Source organism: Anneissia japonica, unplaced genomic scaffold, assembly GCF_011630105.1.
Source record: "Anneissia japonica isolate Jap-2015-1 unplaced genomic scaffold, ASM1163010v1 scaffold171_len658169_cov177, whole genome shotgun sequence".
NCBI classification, from domain to species: Eukaryota; Metazoa; Echinodermata; class Crinoidea; order Comatulida; family Comatulidae; genus Anneissia; species Anneissia japonica.
The window spans coordinates 432,510-457,364 of record NW_022733907.1 but is presented as its reverse complement, the minus strand read 5'-3'; the positions used below and the strand labels follow the sequence as shown (position 1 = coordinate 457,364).

The window sequence follows — 24,855 nt, the reverse complement described above, 5'->3', positions numbered from 1 at the left end:
AAACCTTAACAATGAAGAGGGTTAAAAACAGTACCTTAAGGAGAAAGTAGTGTCGCTAAGGGGAAACTTAAACGACGATAAGGCAAAATCATAGACAAAAGAGTTTCCCCTTAAGAGCCGAATAAAGGCTCTGGTCTTCTTCAGCTTACAAATCTAAATGACAAAATGTGGCTGATACAAGAGATATATTATACAAATAAACAATATTATTGTGATAGGCTTAGAGTTAAGGGCCAATTATCACAAAGCTTATGTAACTTCCACTTATTTACTCTAGTCTAAGCTGTGACCAAAGCGGTGAAATCGCTAGCGTCGGTTCATGCGTTTGCGCATTCACATTCCTACTATCGGAGTTTTTGCAAAGCGAAAAAATGGGCAACCAATCAGAGAACATGAAGCGAACCGACGCTTTGATTCGCGCGTGAGTTTATTATCAATAGTTTATTTATCTCTATTATATCATAATTTACACAGTAACGTAATAACGAATCATGTGGCCCGGGGGCGAGAAAATGTTGGGCCCATTTCATATCAATAAATTATTTTCGCTCACAAAGCGACCGGGGTGGGTAGATCTAATAATTGTTTAGGCTGAAAAGGCTATTTAATTATTAGACAATGTCAACAAATATCGTGTGTAACTAGTTAACAATATAATCAACTAATATTTCGCACACACATTAATAATATTAATATTTGGGTTCAACGTATACTGTATTTAATTAGCGTGCGTAGGTTACATGATCATGAATGTATTGATCTAAGTTCCCAATATAGATAAGAATTATCAAACAATCATTCAATCAATCGTAGTTATCAGGTGGGGATCCGGGCTAGCCCTATCCCCACCAAAAAAAAGGGGGGGGGGGGGGGAGAGAGAAGATAAGAAAGTGTACGAAGAGAATAGCAGGTTACTGTAGGCCTTAACAAGCTAATTTTCGATCCAAATTCCATCAGTGTCTATGGTCTTAAGCATATTTCTAAACAGGGCCCTCGTCGTATAGAAAAAAAAATCGTCAGGGAGAAAAACAAAAGTACAGTATAGGCCTATGTATTTTATACATATTTGGCCTAAGTAAAGTATTAAATCGATTAAATAAGCATTTGAAACCCCTAAATTGTCATTTTTCGGGGGCTTCGGCTCCTTGAGCACTTTCGATATTTTGAGCAACCAGACTACGTCTACTTTTCTCTCGTCAGGGACATCGCCCCCACCCCCACACACACCCTGTCATACAAATCCTGGCGCCACCACTGCCAAAGAGTTGTTTGTGGAATTTTGGTCCATTTAGTTTCCTTTTTTTTTAATTATAGAAAAAATTACCGTATTATGAAAGCGTTGTAATGGAGTGCTGGGTACAAGGTCATAAATCAGTTTTGATAGGGGAATTTCGATAAAATCTCTAGATGGCCGGAAATGACACTCTTATGATATAGTAAAATTCGTCATCATCACATCACCATTATAGTCAAAATGAAGCGCCAACAAATTTCTCATGAACTTTCATCAGCGATCTTCGCCAACCATAGAGATTTAATTAATATGTGTTATGTATCATAACACATATTAAAAGGTTCTCGGTGTGAGAGCTCACGGGCGTTATGCCACTGGATTTATACCGTAAAACCTCGAAAAAAAGCCCTGCGCTTCTTGTTTTTTTTTTTAGGCCCCTTGGATGGGCTTCTTTTCGAGATTACTTTTGCAAATTTAAAAAAAAAAGGGGAGGGGAGGGAAGCTTCTTCTTAAAGTGAATGCTGTAAATTTTAGAATTGCTACTACAGTATACAATTTTCAAATATGGAATTCAAAATTATGTATATTTTTTAATTTAACCATGCTAGCACAATAAAAATACTATTGATTTTGACACGCCTTCATATCACCAAAGATAAGGTCAGTCTGAATGCAAGTACTACCGTACCTTGAAAGATGCCCATATTATCTTGCTTAGAAGCCCATGGGCTTCTTTTTGAGATTATTTTTGCAAATTGAAAAAATGAAGAAAAAAAGAATTGATTATCTCACCAAAAACGGCATTTACTGTATCTCATTATTCATTTAATTGAAGTTGTTGCACACATACTTCAGTTATAAAATGGTTGTCAGACATAAAAGTACTGGAACACACTTTGACTTAATTGAGACATTGATATTTATTAACATTTTCGGCAGCGCCAGCTACCGTCATCAGCATAAGAGTAGCTGAATCAAACTACTACAGAAATGGTCTAACATTTAAATATCATATAAAACACAAAAACCATCAAACATTATTACTTAAAAGTTTAAAGCTTAGATGATGACGACATCATTAATGTCGAAATATTGAATCCCGACACGATGGAGTGCATTTCGATACTTGGAGTATGTATTATATATCTTATCTGAGATTAATCAGTGGACCTTTCGGTTTAAAGCATTAAGGTAATAAAAATCAACAAAAAACAAGTAGACATATGGCAACAGAATTATTCTAAAAAGCTTTTAAAAAGGACAGTCTAAATATAACAAAAATGAGACGAATGCTTAAAAATATATATTAAAATTACTTTGTTTAAAATAATGTGGCAACACAATTTGTAAAATTAAATTACATTTTTATTGATTATATGAATATACATTTTTTTAAATTTAACTTTGATAAGCATAGAAATGGTTATTATGGTAACAATATATAATATGAAAACTAAGATGGTTTTATTTAATATCTCCTATTTAGTCATTATATGACATTAAATGACCCCTTGTGATGGTCAAATTTCATGGAATCTTTATTGCATTTGCATAAGTAGAATCAAATAATGCATAGAATAGTTTGTACATAACTTAAATCCACTAGTGTGTAAATGTTCTCCACAAGGTTGCTCTCATTGCCCCTTCTTCCCCTGCCTTCTCCCTTCTGTAAATTCATAACCATACATTATTTGTTACATTTAAGTTTGAAAATGTTTGAATGTCCTCAGTCACCAGATGAGAGGTCGCTCAGTGAAGCATGAGCACTTCAATCTACAGTCAATATCAGCACCCTCTTGGCATGGGAATACTCAAGTCTTCTTGGCAACGGACTCAAAAACAGAAGACCTACTATTGTACACTACTGGCTTTCATTTACAGTGAATCTTTCAGAAGAGTAGGGGAAACACCATACTTCAGCCCCTGTCATTGTGGTTGTGGAAGCACGTGCCTACTGAGCATCTCTCTCTCTCTCTCTCATGGTAACTATGACAATCACTGATTATACTCATAAGCAATTTAGCACAATGGCACAGTTTGGCTTACTGTAGATAGATCTATAAGAACACAATTTTGTCACCCAGGATATTAGCTTCCTATTGAAGTGATATGAGTTCTTCAGTTCTCACATTACCCCCAGCCCCTTCCCACATTACCCCCATCCCTTCCCACATTACCCCCAGCCCTTCCCACATTACACCCAGCCCCTTCCCCAGAAGCATCATTGCTGAGATCCTTAAGGCGGGCCCTCACTCCGCCCGACGATCGTCGGCCAATGTGATTCTATGAAGGACGCAACTTAACTGATCGTTTTTAATGATGATCTGTTCAGACTGCCACCGACAATCAGCAGACAGTGTGGCGTCGTCTAACGCTCACAGGGTGTGAAGCTTAAAAGTTTAAAGCTTAGATGATGACGACATCATTAATGTCGAAATATTGAATCCCGACACGATGGAGTGCATTTCGATACTTGGAGTATGTATTATATACGGTATCTTATCTGAGATTAATCAGTGGACCCTTCGGTTTAAAGCATTAAGGTAATAAAAATCAACAAAAAACAAGTAGACATATGGCAACAGAATTATTCTAAAAAGCTTTTAAAAAGGACAGTCTAAATATAACAAAAATGAGACGAATACTTGAAAAAAAATATATTAAAATTACTTTGTTTAAAATAACGTGGCAACACAATTTGTAAAATTAAATTACATTTTTATTGATTATATGAATATACATTTTTTTAAATTTAACTTTGATAAGCATAGAAATGGTTGTTATGGTAACAATATATAATATGAAAACTAAGATGGTTTTATTTAATATCTCTTATTTAGACATTATATGACATTAAATGACCCCTTGTGATGGTCAAATTTCATGGAATCTTTATTGCATTTGCATAAGTAGAATCAAATAATGCATAGAATAGTTTGTACATAACTTAAATCCACTTAGTGTGTAAATGTTCTCCACAAGGTTGCTCTCACTGCCCCCTCTTCCCCTGCCTTCTCCCTTCTGTAAATTCATAACCATACATTATTTGTTACATTTAAGTTTGAAAATGTTTGAATGTCCTCAGTCACCAGATGAGAGGTCGCTCAGTGAAGCATGAGGACTTCAATCTACAGTCAATATCAGCACCCTCTTGGCATGGGAATACTCAAGTCTTCTTGGCAATGGACTCAAAAACAGAAGACCTACTAGTGTACACTACTGGCTTGTGTTTACAGTGAATCTTTCAGAAGAGTTGGGGAAACACCATACTTCAGCCCATGTCATTGTGGTTGTGGAAGCACGTGCCTACTGAGCATCTCTCTCTCTCTCTCTCTCTATGACAATCACTGATTATATTCATAAGCAATTTAGCACAATGGCACAGTTTGGCTTACTGTAGATAGATCTGTATAAAGTAAAAAACAGCAGCACTTTTGAGACTAACAATATATAATTTATTCTCTAGCTTTCGTCCACACAGTGGACTTCATTTTTTACTTTATACTTTCTATACTGTACAGACTAACGCGGCTATACTTTTTATTCATCATGTAGATAGATCTATAAGAACACAATTTTGTCACCCAGGATATTAGCTTCCTATTGAAGTGATATGAGTTCTTCAGTTCTCACATTACCCCCAGCCCCTTCCCACATTACCCCCATCCCTTCCCACATTACCCCCAGCCCTTCCCACATTACACCCAGCCCCTTCCCCAGAAGCATCATTGCTGAGATCCTTAAGGCGGGCCCTCACTCCGCCCGACGATCGTCGGCCAATGTGATTCTATGAAGGACGCAACTTAACTGATCGTTTTTAATGATGATCTGTTCAGACTGCCACCGACAATCAGCAGACAGCGTTGTGTCGTCTAGCACTCACAGGGAGCGGAGTTGGATTCGTTGTCGTCGTCGTGCGACGGTCGTACAACGCTGTGAGTGTCCGGCTTTAGCAACCAAGATGGCTACTGCAAGTCCATCAAAAGCACAGACCTTTCTTAGCCCTTCCTAAGTAGTGTTTGGTTCTGAGCGCTTCCTAAGTAGTGTTTGGTGTTGATAGTACAGTTAATATATTATATACAATAATATTAAACATTCAGCACTGAGAAGTGTCTGTTTCAGCTGCAGTAACTGCAGCCTTTTCTGTACTAGGGCTATTATTTAATTCACCATCTGCTGCAACAGGACTGTATTTTACTTCACTGACAGTTTCAATGTCAGCAGAGCTTCCTAAGTTCAATGCTTCAAAAGTAGGAGGCTGTACTAATGGTGAAGCCTCTTCGTTGAATTGTGTATGTGCTGCAGAAGTTGAGACATGACTTCCATCAACTGAGTCTTGTGCAGTGATTAGGTCACCTGTACTGCTCATTGCTTCATTGCTTCTTTTGGTTGGATCCATGTCAGGTGTTGACAAATCTGTTTTGGCTGGAGACTATAAAAAAAAAATTAATTTTCAATAGAAAATTGAAAGTGCTCCAACACACTCATTGTCATTGTATGTTGTCAACTAGAGGTGTAACTTCTTTTTTTAATGTGGCCAAAAGCTTTGCTTTTCATAGTCATCCTTCCATTTAAAAGGGAACTAGAAAATTATAGGCCATTACGATTTGGCAGCATGACATCACTATAAGGTACTGTACTGTAACCAAAGATCGTATAGCACCGCGCCTAGTTCTATACGATTTTCATTTAGGTTACCTTACATTGACGTCATGCTGCTAAAGGGATAAATCGTAATAACTACATAAAAAATTGCCAAAGAACGATTTAAAAATTGATTCTATTACTAATGACATATTAAAAATCCCCTCTAGAAAAATATCATGTTTCTAGTTCCCTTTCAAGACATTATATGTATTTACCTATGACGGAAAAAATTAACAGGAAATAAAATAATATATAAAGATCAAGTTTCTCAAGTTGTTATCAGACCTCGCAAATGACTTTGAATGGGTACTTCGCAACTCCCTATTTTTTTTAAATTTTATTTCATTTCAAATAAATGATAAAAAAAAAACAACAATGCAACTCCCTATTTAGGAACATGCAAAGGGGGAAAATGATGAGCACCAAATTATTTTCATGGCTTTACATATTCTTAAAAGTATTCATATGATAAATATATTCTTACTGTAACAGTGGTTCTGAATTTCAACTGGCGTGCAAGAGACAATTGATCATTGTTATCATCACTGATGTAAGCGAAAGAATCTGAAAGTGGAAAAGAGTTCGGGCCTGTTGGGTGCTCTATGGATGCAGGGGGTAAACTTGTTCGTTCACCACCTGATACTCTTTGGCTTTGTTGTTGTTCAAGGTAATCTTCTTGATCTTTTCTCTTCTTTAATCTTCTCTTTCTTTGTTGACGATACAAATCCAATCTGAAAATTCAGTTAAATAAGTTGGATAAACAAAACAGATATCATTTTAGTGTATTTTGCCAAATGGCATGTTATATTTTGCAAGTTACTTGAGATTTTATCTGGTTGTTGACTAATAATTTTACATATTTAATTGCATTTCATGAGCTATTGTATTACTAGTGCAAAAGTACCATTTCATTTAACATTTTATGTGCAAAAACACAATTCGACGAGTATTTTAAACATATAGACTCTAAAATTGATTAAATAATTTCTGAAATTCTTAAGTTTTAATTTTTTCCGACGGCTTTGCTACTTGACCACTTCTGAAAGATTTAAGTAACTCTTGACCATGCCCACTTGCGCTCCTGTTTGTGACATCTACCCAGTCGGGGTAACTGGACCCATTAACAGGCAAATCCTGGTGCCACCAGCACATGCTCATTTACATCAAATGTTTCCATGTAAGCTTACATAGTCGAATGGCCAAGCGGTTAAGACAGGGGCACTGTAACCATAGCCAACAATACCGGCACAGGTTCACGGCCACCTCGCTGCTAGTTCTGGTGGTGAAACAAGTCTTCTTGGATAAGGACTATAAACCATAGGCCCAGTGTACATCTTTCGAGACGAGTAGGGGGTTACACGGGTGTATTGGTCCACTCATGTCATGGTCAGATGAAATTGCGCCAGTTTACCAGCTGCAAAGGACATGAAGCGACCCTCAGGGGAGGAGAAAGCTATTGAGAAGTGCAACATCTAGTCCACTGCGCCACGAGCAACGGTTGTTGGAATGGCGCAATATAAGTGGAGCGATTTGATTTTTTTGATATTACTTACTCTCTTAAATCACCTTTGGTTGAGGAAAACTGCTGCTCAGATATGTTGCGTTTATTTTCTTGTGCAAAATTTGACTGCATGTAGATAGTGCTGTCATCATCTAATCCCCTTGATGATGGTTGCACTGCTCGTTGTGCTGGCAGTTGACCATTTGGACTTCTTAAATGTTGATCTCTAGAAATTTGTTGACCTCTATGAGGGTGCAGATGGGGACCACCATCTCCACCTATAATAATTTATAACAATAAATGTGTTTTTATCAAAATGATTGAGTGGTTTGTCTTGAAACTTTCATTTGTGGTGGGGTGATTTAAACTAAAAATATCAAAAAGACAAAAGGATATATTATGTTTCAACAATGATTATCTCAGTAGACCATATGATAATGATAACAATAACAAAAGCAAACAATAATCAATCATCATCTTCATCAAGTGATGAGGGATCCTATCAAAACCTAAAAATTTAATTTATTTCTAATTTAATCTAATCACTAATAAATTTTTGCTTCAAACCATTAATTCCTTGTTCATCTCAATTTTTAATGTTGCATTTGCATTATGGTGTACCAAAGAGGTGAATACTTTAAATACGGTGTGCAGAAATTTAAAATTGTTCAAAAATTTGTCACAACTTAATTTTCGGGACATGTTTGTGAAATATATGCAACCTAGTTGCAACAATGGAGTGACGAAGCATGACAGTGCATGTCCATTTGGCATGATTTTTTAAGTGATGGTCATGAAGGTTGCACATACTTTGTGCATTGTCATGTAATTGCAAAATGTCATGTACACGCATGCATTGTCATGTTCCTGCAAAACATTGAGCTGACATCAGTCAATAAGGTTTTCACATGTTATTGGTGTGCATTGGCTGCAAATACTTTGCCTTCACAACAAATGTTAACACACATGGTCTACGGTCACCGAACTATAATTATTGTGCATATCGTTTTGATGGATAGTAATATTGGTTGGATAGTGTTGTGGCACCTATGAAGAAAGCCAGCAGAAGGAGGATAAGAGCAAAGAGTTCAGAAACTTTGGCACGACATGGCGCTATGCATCACACAATTTTTGTGTTAACCGGGGTGCATGCAATTAAATGGCATGTATTTGTTACGCCATAAGAGAGGCGGTGCGAAACGAAAAGTCTCACAGTAGCTCACCTGGAGGGAATGGACGATCAACTATCTGTTGCACTAGTTGTTTAAGTAGGTGCAGCTCAGATGTTATCTCGCTTACAGCAAGATTTTGTTTATCTCTCATCCTCGTAATCTCACTTTTGATTGTGTCCATTGCTTCCTTATAACTTGTATCCAATCCATGATACTGCTCCCGCATGTGGTCCAGATCATCCTTGAAAATACAAATGCCAAAATGCAAGTATAGAATAATTACTGAATAACCTTATGGAATTTTATACTTAAATTGTAAAAATGATTATGGTTGTAATAACTGGGATGGATTATGGCAATATTTTGTAGGTTTTTAAATTTTTGTAATCCTTTTTCCATATTGTAAAAGTAACCTGAAACTCTAGGTTTACAAGCCAGAGTGCCCACTTCCCTTCCTTGGCGTTTGGGCTAGAAAGTTGAAGGGGGGGATGTTCCCCGGTACCCATTTATATTCTTGGGTAGAGAGAGACAAATGCAGATGACGTGTCTTGCCTAAGAACACAAGTGACTTGCACGGTGAGGGTTTCAAAATCTTGAACTCAAGGTTGAGAGTCCGAGCCACAGCTTTTGCACCAACTGCTTCTATTTAATGAGTTAATATTAATTTTATTTATAAGTAATTCAGCTTGTTATTATAAACTACTTAACTGTAGTTTGTAGAAATATTTGAAGTTTTCTGTGCAATTATTTTGTAAATTTTAAATGTGTTTATATTGTGTATGTTTTTTATGCCATATAATTGTATAATCCCCGTTTATTTTTTACAATACCTGTTCAAATTTTGTCTGTTTCTCTGTCAAATGATTTAAAGTTAAATGAAAAAGTAAATAAAATTATGCAATAATTAATTTTATATGGATGGATGTATGGATTTATTCAGTGTAAAAACTGTGATTGGGCAGTATACTGAGAGATAATCTCTTTCCCAAACAGTGCACTGCATTCCTTACTGTGCAAATTAACAATTTTGCACTCGGGACCAATGGCTCAAACGTCTGATACGAAATACGGTGCGCTCGTACAGTAACTGCCTTCAGCCCTTTAGCTGAAATACAAAGACAGCAGCAATGGGAATTGAAACGGGAACCAAGAGATCGCCACGGTTCAGCGCAGACACACTGGCCACCACCAGTTTTAAGCTTTGTCTACACTATCAAATTTTATGTGACAAAAAAATGTTATGTGCCCATATATGGGTACAATGACGTCATATCACATATCATCAAATTGTATCAAAAAAAGTTGAACGTGTTCAACTCTATGTTCCATCAAATTTTATGTGACACTCTTTTTGATGATATTTGGTAGTGTAGACAAAGCTTAACAAAATCATACACTCTGTACTCATATCATAATCTAATGACTACCTTTATTTGGAATGTGACTTTTTGAAGTTTATCTCCATCTTCAGTAACCATGTCATCATCATAAAAAAGTGTTTCTGGAGCACAGTGGTTGTGGACAAAATCACGAACATGCTTTCTTTTAGCAGCAGACAACCCTTCCTCTATCCCTTGCATGATCGAAGCTTGCTGCATGATCGCATTTGAGAATGCATTATCGTATACTCTACAATGAATGAAAAATTAATTATCATGATTTTCAAATGTTTAAAAGGTTACGCTCCTCAATATCTGACATCAAATTTTATTTTCAACAATAGTACCCATACTAAACACGTAGCCAAACAAATAACAATTAAGTTATCCCAGCTTTGAATATTAGTAACGGAAAACAGACTTTTTTTTACCAGGCAACAAAAATATGGAATGAACTTCCTAATGAATTAAAGATTACTTTCAAAATATGTCATTACATTCATTCAAAAACAATATTTACTACATAAATGTATTTCATTGACTCGTTTCTTGATTGGTTTATATTTTTTGCGTATATTTATATAAATATTTTCTTTTAATTTTTTGTTATACAATTCTTTATACTCTATATATTTTTGTTATGTTTAAACTGTTCACTTTGAAAATCAATGTAATAGTACTGAAAGTGCCTACAGTTAAAAGAAAGAATAAATAAATAAATAAATGCAGAACCAAGGTATAAACATTTTAGAATGCAGTATTTACAGTATGTGAATGTAACTATGTTTATCATTCAAAGAATTTTAACTGAATGAATAATTAAAAAACAAAAGAAGAAAACTGCTGTTATAAATTGAAAGCATATACGTAATAATTCTTCCTTATGCAGTACAGTATTGCAACCTTAATATTGGGCTAGTGATCAGCCTAATTTAGATTGCTCAACCTACAAAAACATGTTAAATATTCCTATATTTTACCACTGGATCCTTGAAGACTTTTGACATTTTGAAGATCACAGATTTACATAAAATTCAAATTCCTATATTTATGTTTCAATACATTAATGGATAGCGCCCACATACAATCCAAGTGTAGATAGTAATTGTTATTGTCGTGATTGTTGTACTTCCAAAATCATACTTTATCTCACCATTATTATTTAAAAAATAAACATTTACTTTTGCAAGATTGAAATCACGTCAACTTTCTGTTATTCTCTCTGGACCAAATTTATGGAATAGTAATGAAAAAATGAAAAAAATGTAAAACAATTTCAACTTTTAGAAACAAATCTACAAAAATAATATGCAGAATTATATTACAATTACTCACAATGATGCATTGCTGATGTTCTGCTTTTTTTTTTCCTTTTTTTTTTTATTTGGGTAATCCCTAATCATTGGTGTATCATTTGGGTAATTCCTTTTCATTGCAGTAAATCGCAAAAGTAAACAAAAAAAAAACGCAATAGTCACCTCTGGAAAGTGTCAGACAACAAGGCTATGAAAAGGTTGATACCAACGAGTGCAGAAATGGCTAGAAAAGATCCAAGCAAAATATTGGCCATGATTTTGTCAATTTCTTTCATACCCTGAAAGTAAAATAAATCAAGTATTAAAAATAATATTAGTACAAGAAAATATCTATCAAAAAACCAGTAGCAGACAAGGAATATAACATTCAATTCAAAATTTTTGTTTTATTGTGGATTGGGTATATAATAATTAATGCAAATCATTATACTCTATCAAACAAAATAAAAGTGCTGGTTACGAGGGTGGCTGTTATCTGACATAATTACTTTGAATTTATTATATGCCCCCGTTAACAACATTTAGTTATGTTTAGACGGCCTTCCGTCTGAAATAAACTCATAAACTCATGACAGACGTAAAAGGTCACGTAAGTGTTGACACGATGCTTACCCAGGGCATGTTCTTTTACTTTAAAGCTAGTTCAAAGCTTAGACGTTAATATTGACACTTTCATTGTCTCTCAATGGTGATTTTGCACAAAAATTCTTGAAATTGTAAACAATTATGGAAACACAGTGTCTACAAAGGTTAAACATCACAGGAAATGTAATTTTAGCACTCATTTGTAGGTAATTATTATTTTTTTTAAATCAAAGTCATAATAAAGGTCGTATTTCCTTGAGAGTTCTGAAGTAAGTGCATCTAGATGGCGCTACTCTTAACATGTATTTTTTATATTCCTTGTGTACCAGAAGCTGGAAAAGGTGCGTGAACTGCGGTTGCAGGCATTGACCTTTAACCCAGAGGCGTTTTTTTCTTTTTTTTTTTTTCGCACATCACAATTTAATGCATAAATATAATATTTTTGCTTGCTCCAAACCACTAAATGTACTACTGTTTTGTTATAATAGTGTAAAGATAAAATTTGGTCTGGAGGCATTTTATCAAGATATTTTCCATTGTCGGAGGCACAAACAATTTTTACCAGGCCAGCGCAGAAGTAGCACACTTACTCCTGAGACTGATCAGGAGTAAATCGTCTGTAGTAAAGTATTCTTTATACAAAGAGCGTCTTCACAGGCACTAACCATGGCTTGGGACAAGTAAACTGCTACTTCACAGATTACCTCTGACTCATCTGAATGTGCCCTTTCTTACTCTTTAATCCCTTTTAACTTTTCAAATGTCTTTATGCAAGGCAATGGCAAGATACTCACATCATAGTCATAGTCGTCAACCAGTGTGATTCTAAACAAACTGAATGCTAAATCACCAAAAGATGTCATTCCAACTACTTCAGTTCCTTTATCTGTACCACCAAATATCATCCAGAATGCACATACTACAATAATTTTTAAAAAAAGAAAATATATGACATTATTATTATCGTTATTATTATCATCATCATCCTCGCTGCTGCCACTATCGCCGTCGTTGTTTTCATCATCATCATCATTACTTTTTTCAACTAATACAAACAGCTTACTAAAAAGTTGCTTTAAATACCAATACAAGAGAAGTTCAGAAGGCGCTTCTATTGTATGTAGACATCCCCAAAAATCTAATATTATTTATCAATTAAAGAATTTGTACAACAAAGTATCATAATAATAATATTTAAAATGAGTGGGAAGAACAAAACTTACAGTATGGAAGGTAAAACTCGGAGTAGAGGAACAAAAATCTTGCACAATCCTTTGTGATGTGACCAAGCATTACAATGAAAGGACCTTAAAAACAAGTCAAACAGAAGCATTGAATAAAAGCATCTTTTATTGGTGGCAAAGACAAGCGAATCCAATCACTTGTTGCAAACATTAGTTACTGATACAGGGTTAAACAGTAAAATGAGAGCTATAAAATGGTAAAAGAAACATTTCAATCTGACATTTGCTTTGACGTTACAATTGTTTAAACATAGAGCCGTTTAAAGAACGGTTTTGAGAAATCAACCTTCAAATTTTATAATACAATCAGGCAGATTCCATCACCAAATCATTAAAAATTGGTGTTTTAACATTGAAAACGGGGAAAATAACAGCATGTATAAATAAAGGTTAGTTTAGTGCAATAAAATAGATTTAAACAATTTTGACATTCCAACATGTTTGGCCATTATCTATAAAACACGATATCTTTGATATATGGTCTTCACTTGGACAAAATTTGAAGATACAAGTACAGAAAATGACCAAAGTGCTGGTCAGAAAGAAAAAACCTGTGCAAAAACATAGGGAAGTGGGAGATCAGAAGAAGCCAATTATTAATAGTAATAATAATTTAGACATGTACCATATATACAATATCGTTTTTTGTTTTATCGGAGGAGAAAATGTGAAATTAAAAATCTTAAGTACAAAATGGTTAATATGATTTGCTTACCAATAGCTCTAAATGCTCGTGCAACTTTCATAAAGCGGCACCAAACAAAGATGATTGTTACTGCGAATATCCGGATAGTAATATCACTAAGAGTTTTGCTATCCGTTTGCCACGCTGTTAAATGGCAAACCGATACTGCCATCAACAAGATATACACAAACCAGTCCAGATAGTTCCTGCAATTAAAAAACAAATAAATATTTATTTGTATCGTTGCCCTTTAGATCCCATTAGAAGCTTGGTTTCATAAAGCCAGGCACTCACTAGGCCCGAGGGTCATCAGTCAACGCGATTCTATGTTGAACACCACAGCACAACCTGCACGCAATGGATCACTTTTGATGATGATCCATTCAGACGGCCACCGACAATCAGCAGACGGAATCACGTCGACTATCACCAACAGGGAGTGGAGTTGGATTGTATGAAGCAGTCAGTGCCCAGTTAAAAAAAACACAAGGAACCAATGCTCTTACATATCAATTTGTCTGGTCCAGTTAATTGCAAACCGTGCTCTTAACCATTAACGCTTCTTAAAAAACATCAACAGTTTTTAATTAAAAAAACCCGTAACTCAAAAACTAGAGATAAATTGGATTGAAACAGTTTAAAGAAGGGTACAAGTATAGTACAGCTATGCAAACAATTTACAAAACATTTTCTTTCAACTATTTAGCTCTGCCATTTTTAGGTTGAATTACAAAAATATAAGCAATTTTAGTGTGTTTTCAGTGGGATTTGAGCTGGCTTATGAGGAGTTGTTTCTTTACAACGTAACAATTAACTTTGCCTACACCAATCTCATCGCTTAGGTTGAAGCAGCAACAGAAAGCCAACTGAAATAAGATGATTGAATAAGGGAAGCGGTGCAAGCATTTTTGAGGGGTAGTATGCCTCCCAGCATCCCCTTTATATGCCGCTGTCCAGGTGGCAGCCTTTCAGAGAATTAAGGCTTCCCAGCAATTTACCACAAAAATCATGCATTACAAAAATATAGATTGATAAATCAGAGAAAAAAAAAGCTTAATGGTTGCAGCAGATAATGCTATGAGAAAGAAAACAAATAAATAGATAGGTAAGAATTGGTCGTAGAGCCTAGCCCTGCAATGGCAAAAAAACAAAGCAATTGGAAAGGCAGGTCTATTTACTTAAGCCCAGAAGATGCCTATCCCCATTCACAGGTGAAGAGGTAATCGGGTATTTAAACAATCACAAGAAAGAAAGAAAACTAAATGTCTCCAAATAAATAAATGTCAACAATTACAATAAAAGAACTGTAAATTAAGATTCTAATCTTACCAAAACTCTGAGAAATATGAAGGCCCCTTGCTTTTAATGCTCTCTATCTCCTGCTCTAGATATGTCTTCTCCTGGGGCCACCTAGGGTGACAGAAATTCATGTCCTTTTTTATCTCTCCTACACGCCATTCTTGCCATTTCTAAGTACACAAATGAATGTAATAGAATATCAAGTGAGCAAAGCTAAGAATCTATTTGTCTGGTTGTAGTTGCCTCTGTCACAAAAATTTAAGTTCCATTGCAAACCTGGCTCCATTTGCGTTTACAGTACGTTTTGAGTGATTCCATCTATACGGAGTATGCGTACGTAGTGTTACCGTACGGCGGGCTGAAAACAAAACGGATGAATCGCTCCATGGAGTGATTAAAATAAGCACATGTGGAAAGGAATCACTCTCGTTTAAAGGCAGATGCAATTGCAACCGGACAAATACGGGCTGAAACAAAAATCTATGCATGGCTCATTGGAACGAATAAAATAAGCGTATGCGGAATGGAATCATTCTTGTTTAAATGCAGCTGCAATCGCAACCGGAGAAATGGATTCCTAGCTTAAATTTGAGGTAACTTTCTGCCCCTCACAGCATCACAACACAATCACTGCTTAACTTTCCATACTTGATGCAGGTTGCAAATACTATTTTTTAGCTGTTACCAAATATATGAGGCTTGCCATCCCCAATCCAGCGTACTGTTGATATTTATTAAACTGAGTAATTAACATAAGAATATGGCAGTATTGCATACTTTTGTACAGAGAGGCTGTAATACATTTACTCATAACTTTGGCAGTAGTAGAATTTCAAAACTTGGAGTATGTATTTTACTTTCTTATCTAAGATTAATCAGTGGACCTTTTGGTTTTTTGGAATACGTGGAAAGTCCATTTATAGATACAGGTTCCCTCCAATTAAAGACCACTCTTGGGGCAGGGATTTCTATGGTATTTAGCTGCTTTGGTCTCTAATTAGAATATAATTAAATGATAAAAGAAATGATTAATATGGGACCACAAAAAGTGTTGTTTAATTGGAGGGGTTTTTATTATAGTACTTCAAAATACCTTGAAACTTTTCTTGCTCTGCAGGTACTCTTTTACTTCCAAAATTATTTGAATGACAGTGCACAGGGTTGCTAGAATCTATCAAAAGAAACAAAAAAAATCAATTGAATGATAATGTCCAAGACTAAAGACTTTTGCTATACATTCACAACAATGAGAGTAATTAAATGAAAATTATCAACACATGATTTGTATTGTACAGTGCACCCAAAAGTCAAAAATATTTAGTGTTTCACAGTAGGAAGTTTATGACAAAATTTTAACAATAATGAAGTAATAACAGTCCACAACGTATTAATTATCAATGGGCTAGAATCTGGCAGACAACTTACAGTATGGCTGCATAGGGGAAAACAAAAAAAAATTCTCCAATTGCAGCATGAACAGAGTACAGAATTTTAAAAGTCATGGTGCAGATTACAGTATGGATTTGAGTACTATATTAAAGTACACAGATAAAAGAAAAAATAATTCCCATGATTTGGTCAAAGTTGATAAAGAAAATTAGAAATAAAGTTCTATATCTTCAGCCAGATAAGGCAGTCTGCGATCAACCCACTACAGAAAAAAAAAACTTACCATTACAGAAAACTGGATAATGTCCTCTGGCATTGAAAAGTCATAAGTGATTGGGGACTTCATGGTAACTGCAAGTATTGTCCATAATATAATAATGAAGGCATGCCATATGACTTGTTTCAACACTCCAAATCTACAAATGAGAAAGAAGAATATAAAATATAACAATCTAAAATGAATTGTTACAAAGACATTGGAGATATTGCTATCTCCAATAATAAAACAACAATCCAATAATATTCTATGCCTAAATCCCATGACATTATGGAATATTTGTCTCCTATTTGTTACCTTCTATTAGAAATATGAACAGCACAAAGAATCTGAATACAAAATCTGTTGTTCACAAACTCTCAGCAAATCCCTGAAGGTTCCATTATTGGTCCCCAATTAGAGGGGTCTCCGAATTAGAGGGGTCAAACTGGAGGGCGGACTGTATAATTATGTGCAGAATAATAACTGACGACTTAATACAAATATTTATTGGCATTTACTTTAGAGACAACTTTTTTTTTATTATTCGTATTTGATCAGCGTGTGCGAAACAGAATTTTTATAATTTTAGAACGAAAATGTGACGTATATGTGACGTAGTCATTTTAGTAAGGTTGCGAAACCTCTCTATTAACTGCTATTTAATATCAAATGATTGATGAACTTAGGAACCAACTTAAGCCTTAAGTCACTGCACCAGACTGTCGCCAGCCAATGCCATTCTATAAAGAACACAACATCATGACGCGCGAGCAATAGATTTTTTTAATGACAAACTGTTCAGTTTTTTCCACTAACAATCAAACGACAACATCACATTGTCTAATGTTCTCAGGGAGCAGAGTTGAATTCGTCGTCCGACTGTCATAAGACATAGTGAGTGCCAGGCTTCAAACACTTCAAAGCAATATTCTTATCCACTGATGCCAGAGGATGACAGTAAAGCTAGCATGACTTACCGCCCACAGAGCTTCCATTTAATAGCAATGAGCCGTTGCAACACCGGGTGTTTGATGAGTTCAAGTTGATTGTACTCCACAACAACTTGCAACTAATGGATTTATTAAATGAGAAGACTTGTGTTAGGCTTTGGTTTATATTTCAAAAATCCTATCCCTGTCTTTATTCCTTTTCATAATGTGGTAAAAATACTGTACAATACTGTAGTTTATACTCATGGAGACACCACTACTCATTGGAGGTATAGGTAGAAAATACACACATATCAGAGAACAAGAAATCATGGCTTTTTCTTTTTTTTTTTTATCATATAATTATGAATTCATCCACCATTAGCATGTGTCAGAAAAGGAAAAATCGTATTTTATGTCGACCACTGAGAAAGATTACATGTAAATTGAAATATTTGTTGGAATGAATTCTAGTGTTTCTAAAGTCATTAAAGTAACACACACACTTACATAGTATACCATAGGCAATATAGAAATGACAGAAAGTAAACTATTGTACATGATGGATACTTACAACAGACCTACTCTTTGGCTCTCTATCACCCGCTTTTGTTGGTTCCAACAAGTGCACATCGTAGAACTGCTTACGGTTAGCACGGTCTGTTCTATGAAACTTATTTAGAGCTTCAACTGCCTGTTGATGGTAATGATATGTATTGTATATAATCAGCAAAAATAGAAAAATGTTAATATTTTGAATTAATTTTATTAAATGTGCAAAACGGATGGTTACACCCCCTAAAATTACTGAAAACAAAACTAATGGAAGCAACATCATTCTCTAAACATTATATTAATATTCTAATCCAGTAGAATTACATTTTTCTTTTTACGATAATTATGTGAATTATGTAATTTACAGTGAAATTAAGGGGCGTTTACATGAGTACATACGTATCCATTTTATCCCTAAAAAATGAACGCCTCCCTCGAATAAATGCCCCCTCAAAAACCCTTCTAAGCAATAAACACCTGGGTCGTTTATTCAAATAAATATGATATTACAGTGCCTCACCAACAACTAAATGCTTTTCTATCTAAATTCTATCAGGAAAAACTCCTGGGCTATTGCAGCATGTTGTACGAATGATAATTTGGAGAGAATTTCATCATAGCTCGGCGTGTATTTATTTCCTGTATCTTGTATATACTTATTGCAGTGTATCACACACAGTCAAGTCCTACCTTACAGAATAGACACTTGTGAAATATTTTGAGAGAACATACCACAGATGGCATCTTGCATATCATCAACACCACTGCTGTTAGACCTGATTTGTCCACATCAGCGGCATTGGCCCCAAGCTCCAACAACAAGAGAGCTGTTTCACTTCGATCTAAGTTTTCATCCATTTGACTTTAATGAAAATGGTGAAGATATTAGTGGCATTTGCTTACTTACCGCCATTTGCAACCAGAAATTCCACCATATCAGCATAGTCAACAGCTGCAGCCACATGCAATGGAGTTCGACCGTAACAATCTCCACGATTCACATCTGCCTCTCTATCCAACAAAAATTGTGCCACGTCAACTTCCCATTCCCTCGCAACCTTCAAATAATTATAATGAAAGGACACATGTAAAAACATAATGATGCTTTCTTAACTATTATAAATAATAGTCTTACCAAGACTTGCTCAGCCAGAGTGAAAAAAAAAAATTCTCACGTAGAATAATCTGCTGACCATGTGTTGCTTAGCAGAGTTCCAAAATATATGTTGAATAGTCTGCTGAGCATAGTGACAAAACTCAGCAGAGTGCCAAAACATTCCTCATGAAAAATAGTCTACTGAGCAAGTCTTGCCTAGCAGAGTGCCAAAACCTATGTAGAATAGTCTGCTGAGCAAGTCTTGCTCAACAGAATGCCAAAACATACCTCATGTAGAATAGTCTGCTGAGCAAATCTTGCTTTAGAGTGCCAAGACATTATGTAGAATAGCCTGCTAAGCAAGTCTTGCTCAACAGAAAGCCAAAACTTACCTCATGTAGAATAGTCTGACCATATCGATCAAAACAGTGGATGCTTGCTCCAGAACTCAGCATCTGGTCAACATACTCTAAATCAATCTCCTCCGATATATCAGGAGACTCAGCTAACTTTGAGAAGTATGAAATGAGATACTTGTTGCGAGGGTTGGGTTTTATAGGATCATCATTCACACCACTACCATCCAGACCACGAATGCTTTTTGATATACCAAATTTATTTTCTGTAAACACAGAGAATATTTATAAATAATTTTATGTAATGTATTATAATATTGTAGCACATAAACAATATGTTGATGCATTCAACCATTGAGGTGTGATGTTCAACAGAGAAAAAAATCAGAACAACTAAATTCAATACACATTATTATGAACTTGCACATATTAGTTAAAATTGAATCTTGAAAATTGAAGTATAAGGAAAGTGGGAAAACAAGTCACGACAGTAGGATTGCTTGCACTCTATGCGAATTAGCTCTCTTGAGTCTCTGGATTGTATTAATATTGTTTACATGTTTCATCCACTAAAGTCATCGTTATTACTATTACCAAAGATAGAGTTCAAATGTAGTCCGATTCTGCCGTAGAACTAGCCTTTTAACATTCGTCCTTATTGGCGTAAAATATAGTCTACTGATTATATTTACATCAGTCATACAAAAAAATTACGGAATCATCTTCAGTAACTCAATACTTAATGCTTTGTACAATACATACCTACTACACATTTGCGACGACCTTTCCGCACCTCCTTAAATTTATCAACACCCTTTTTCACATTCTGGATCAGAGATACAGTATCTGCCGTTGAAGTCTTTGTACCCTCTCTTCCTAAATTAGATCTTTCAACATTATTAAGCTTCTTCATTCCAGTTCCACTTAATTCAAAATGAACTGAATCCACTGTAGGCCCCTGATAAGCAGCTGGAGAAACTCTGCTTGACCTGTGCTTTTTCTTTTTATGTTTTTTGTTGGAACTCATCATTCTGTGGAATATATCACAAAATAGAAATCATCAGTGCCAGCAACTCCAAGGAACTCCCTAACTCATTCCTCTATTTGGACTACACTACTTCTTTTCATAATTAATTGATTGATGGAATTTATTTGATGCTCAACATGCACAAACCAGGGACATGTAAAAAATATTTTTTACATCTCCCTGCACAAACAATATAAAAAAATATTTTAACGAACAAGTAAAGTTAATTAATGTGCATCAGGAATGCCCATTAGTCTTGATTCCAGCACATTTTTAATGGGGTCGAAAATTGCATATTAAAAAATTACGAATAGAATCATTATAATTTTTAATTTGAGAATTGACAAATATTTAAAATTTAAGAATTGACATAAAAATATGATACAATTAATAAAGTCGACATCTAAAATACAGATATTTAATTGCACATAATTTAAATTGCTAGGCTTATGTTTCCGGCCTACTATATTCTTTCACCAATATCAGACTAGACCAATTGCAAAATCAAATGTAGAAAATTCATCTGTGTTGCTTTTTGTATGGAACACAAAATTAAAATTTGAGTCTTTTTTTGCAATTTTTTTTTTTCACGTTTAGGAATGTCTAAATTTAGTTTACAACATACAACAAGACAAGGGATTTTGTATTATTATTTTACTAATGTAATGCAACTAACCATGGAATTGCCCATATAAATCTTTCTATATCAAAATCAGCCATTTCATCTGTGCATGCGAGAACATTAAGTTGTCCTCCTTGTCTGAATTCTAGGATGCAATTTTACCAAATCGACGTTGTGCATGAACGTAGGACGGTTACGTAGGCCTACTGTACTACGTAAGTATGAGTTTCACAAAAAAATGCTAAGAAGTAAAGTAACATATCTATTATAAACATAGTATCAAGTAAGGAGAGCCTGACTGAGGACAGTCCTAGGTTTAGTTAGCTAGCCTAGGCCTAGCCGCCTCCCTAAGCAAAGAACCCCCTCCCCCAGGGTCTAGGCATAGACCTAGCCTACAAGTTGGGGCTAGCTAGAGCCTAGGGCCTAGGCCTAGAGGCTAGCTAGTAGGCCTAGGCCTAGTAAGTAGTAGGCCTAGCCTAGGGCTAGGCTAGAATTATAAATAATAAGCCTTCACGAAGTTTGCCAAGGCTGCCTACCATAAACAGTGGTAGGACTAAACTTACCAAGTAAACTGTATTTAACTACTAAGCTAGCCTAGGGTAGACTATGCTTCTAGGCTAGGTCTGGTACAGCAACTCATAAAAACAACAAAATGAAGACCCTCTGCTGTTCAATCACTGACGTTTGTTTATGTCGCTATTAGTTACCTCAGCGCCACCAACGTTTAAAAATCCATAAATCTCAGGCCAGGTCTTTTAAGATAGAAATGCGATACTGTAGTTCAATTTCGTTTTTATCTTTTGCAAGTTTCTTTAAATACTTATACTACTAGTAATAGTAATAATAATAATAACAATGATGATGATGACGATAGTAATAATTGATATTAATATTAATAACAATAAAAAGTGAAGAAAATTGTGCTAAATACAAAAAAAAGATGTGATTTGTTGATCATAATATAGTATACGGTATATAGTTAAAGCTTAGTAAGCTATAATTAAGCCTAAGTTGTCCTGGATATTAAGTATATCCCTGATTAAAGATCATAAGAAATTTGTTGGCGTTTCATTTTGACTATAATGGTAATGTGATGATGATGAATTTTACTATATAAAAGTGTCATTTCCGGCCATCTCGAGAGGTACTACTTCCTCAAATTTTCTCAGCTCAGCCCCAGCCATGTGGCATTGGCGACGCCAGCGGGGTAGCGGGGAGGGGGGCTTAAGCCCCACCGGACAGGTCAAACCCCCCCCCCCCGCCGGACAGAGCTCGTCGGACATTCAGACCATAAAACATTTAAAAATTGGCCCACACCAAACCAACACATGTCTGTCACAGTATGAGAGTGCCATTTTCGGCCATCTAGAAGTTGATATTCTTTAAGAAAATCTAATTTGGGAGGGGGAACCACCCTCTCAACCCCTTCTCCCAGCTCGAGCCTACGAGCTCAAGTCCCCCTGTCCGACAACTTAGCCCCCCACCCCCCAGAAAATATATCCTAGAGCTGCCACTGCATGGTGGGGCTGAGGTGGTTGTGAAATCACGTTTTTGAAGTAGCCCTATGTAAAGTACACTCAAAGACAATGTTTTTAAGCTTTTTTTTCTATGTTTTTTTTCTATGGTATATCACACACATTAATAAGATCTCTATGGTTGTCAAAAATCCCTGATAAAAGATCATGAGAAATTTTTTGGCGCTTCATTTTGACTAATGGTGATGTGATGATGATGAACTTTACTAAAAGTGTTATTTCTGGCCATCTAGAGGTACTATTTCCTCAAATTTTCTCACCTCAGCTCCAACCATGGCGGGGCTGAGGTGGCTGTCGACTCACAAAATTCCCTCCCCCTCCACCTTTCAAAACAGATCTGTGCCCTTCCCTGGGTATGACATTAAACTCCATCGAGTCGGCTCCTGATGTATGTCTCAGTGACTGCTGTTTGTTTTTAGGATGTGATCTGGTTTTTCATGTCCATTTTCGTGATTATGACTATTCTGGATAAAGAATGTTTTGAGCAGAAGAGGATTCAAGGCCCCCCTCCCCCTTCATTAAGGGGAAAAAAAAGAAAAATATATTCAAATTGTGTTCAAAGTGCGAGAGTGTAATTTTCGGCCATATATACAGATGCCCTAATCATAAATTTTCTTACCTCAGCCCCAACCATGGTGGGGCTGAGGTGGGTGGCTCCTCAGTCTGTGAAAGTCCCTCCCTGGTTCACCTCTCTTTCGAATTCCTGGATCTGCCACTGTTGAATTATTATATAATTTTTGCGCTTATTTATAATGCGTCTATTGCAATTTTCATCTTATCCTCTCAAACAAGTCCTAAGAACGTTCAGATTGCGCTACTTCACAGGGGGATTCGCCCCCTTAACCCCGCCGGGGTCATACGTAATTAGCATAACGGCTCCCCCTTACAAAATCCTGGCTACGTCCCTGTTTGGTGGTGGCGCTTCATGCACGTTCCCATCAGAGCCATAGATAGAGTTTGGCCAACTTGGCGCATGGACGCCATGTCGTTACCAAACGTACAGCCCAGGCGCATGCGCGCGTATAGCTGTAATGTTTTGTTTTGGTGACAACGTGGCCGGTGTAAGTCATGTGATTGCGACCCACCCAATCACACGCGCGTATATCGAATCCCGTGAAACCGAGTTGGCCAAACTCTCTCTATCTACGGCTCTGGTTCCTTCCCATCAGAACCATTATAGATAGAGTGTGGCCAACTTAGCGCATGGACGCCATGTCGTCACCAAAGAACCCAGGCGCATGTGCGCGTATAGCTTTAATGTTTTGGTGACAACATGGCCGGTGTAAGTCATGTGATTGCGATCCACCAAATCACACGCGCGTATATCGAATCCCGTGAAACCGAGTTGGCCAAACTCTCTCTATCTACGGCTCTGGTTCCCATTAGAGTTCCTATAGGAACTCTAGTTCCCATGTTACATATCTCGCATTCCTGTAGTACAGTAGGCCTATCATAGGTCCAATGTCACAAGATAGCAATAAAGGCTTTTATTTTAGTTATAAGTCGGTTTATTACAGAAAACGTACTTTTAAAAATTTGTTATCACTTGCAAATTGACATCTTATTGAACATTTCAAACATTTTTGCCTGCAATCTGGATGTTTAATTTTGTAAATGAAAATTTCCCAAATAGTTGTCTGTACTGAACACGATGGATCAATCAACATACATTGTGTAATATTTTTAGCCCATTTTTTGTGTTGAACTGGGTTCCTGAAAGCTGAATACCTTAGCTTTTATGGTTACGAGTTAAGTGTTGCTTACACTCGAATTTAAAGAATGTTTTGGGTTGATAAATTCCTAAATTTGGAATGGTATCTCTTCCAACTGCTTTATTTAAATTTTTGATTTTATAAGAATATTGGTCCCAAAATCCCTCAACTTCACTGGACTTTGGTTTTCAATAGTTCTGAAATTCAGTGTGATATGAAGCAGAAAAAACAGTTTCTTGAAAATTGTCTGCAGTGATTTGTAAATGTAATTTGAAGCACTGATTTGTGTTTGTTTTTAACTGGAGATACAATA

The 24,855-nt window shown here is 35.9% G+C and overlaps 1 pseudogene; it reads right to left on the bottom strand.

The window, feature by feature from the left end:
* Positions 1 to 4,826: 4,826 nt before the first annotated feature.
* On the bottom strand, positions 4,827 to 21,995 carry LOC117116265 (annotated as a pseudogene).
* Between the last annotated feature and the right edge of the window lie 2,860 nt (positions 21,996 to 24,855).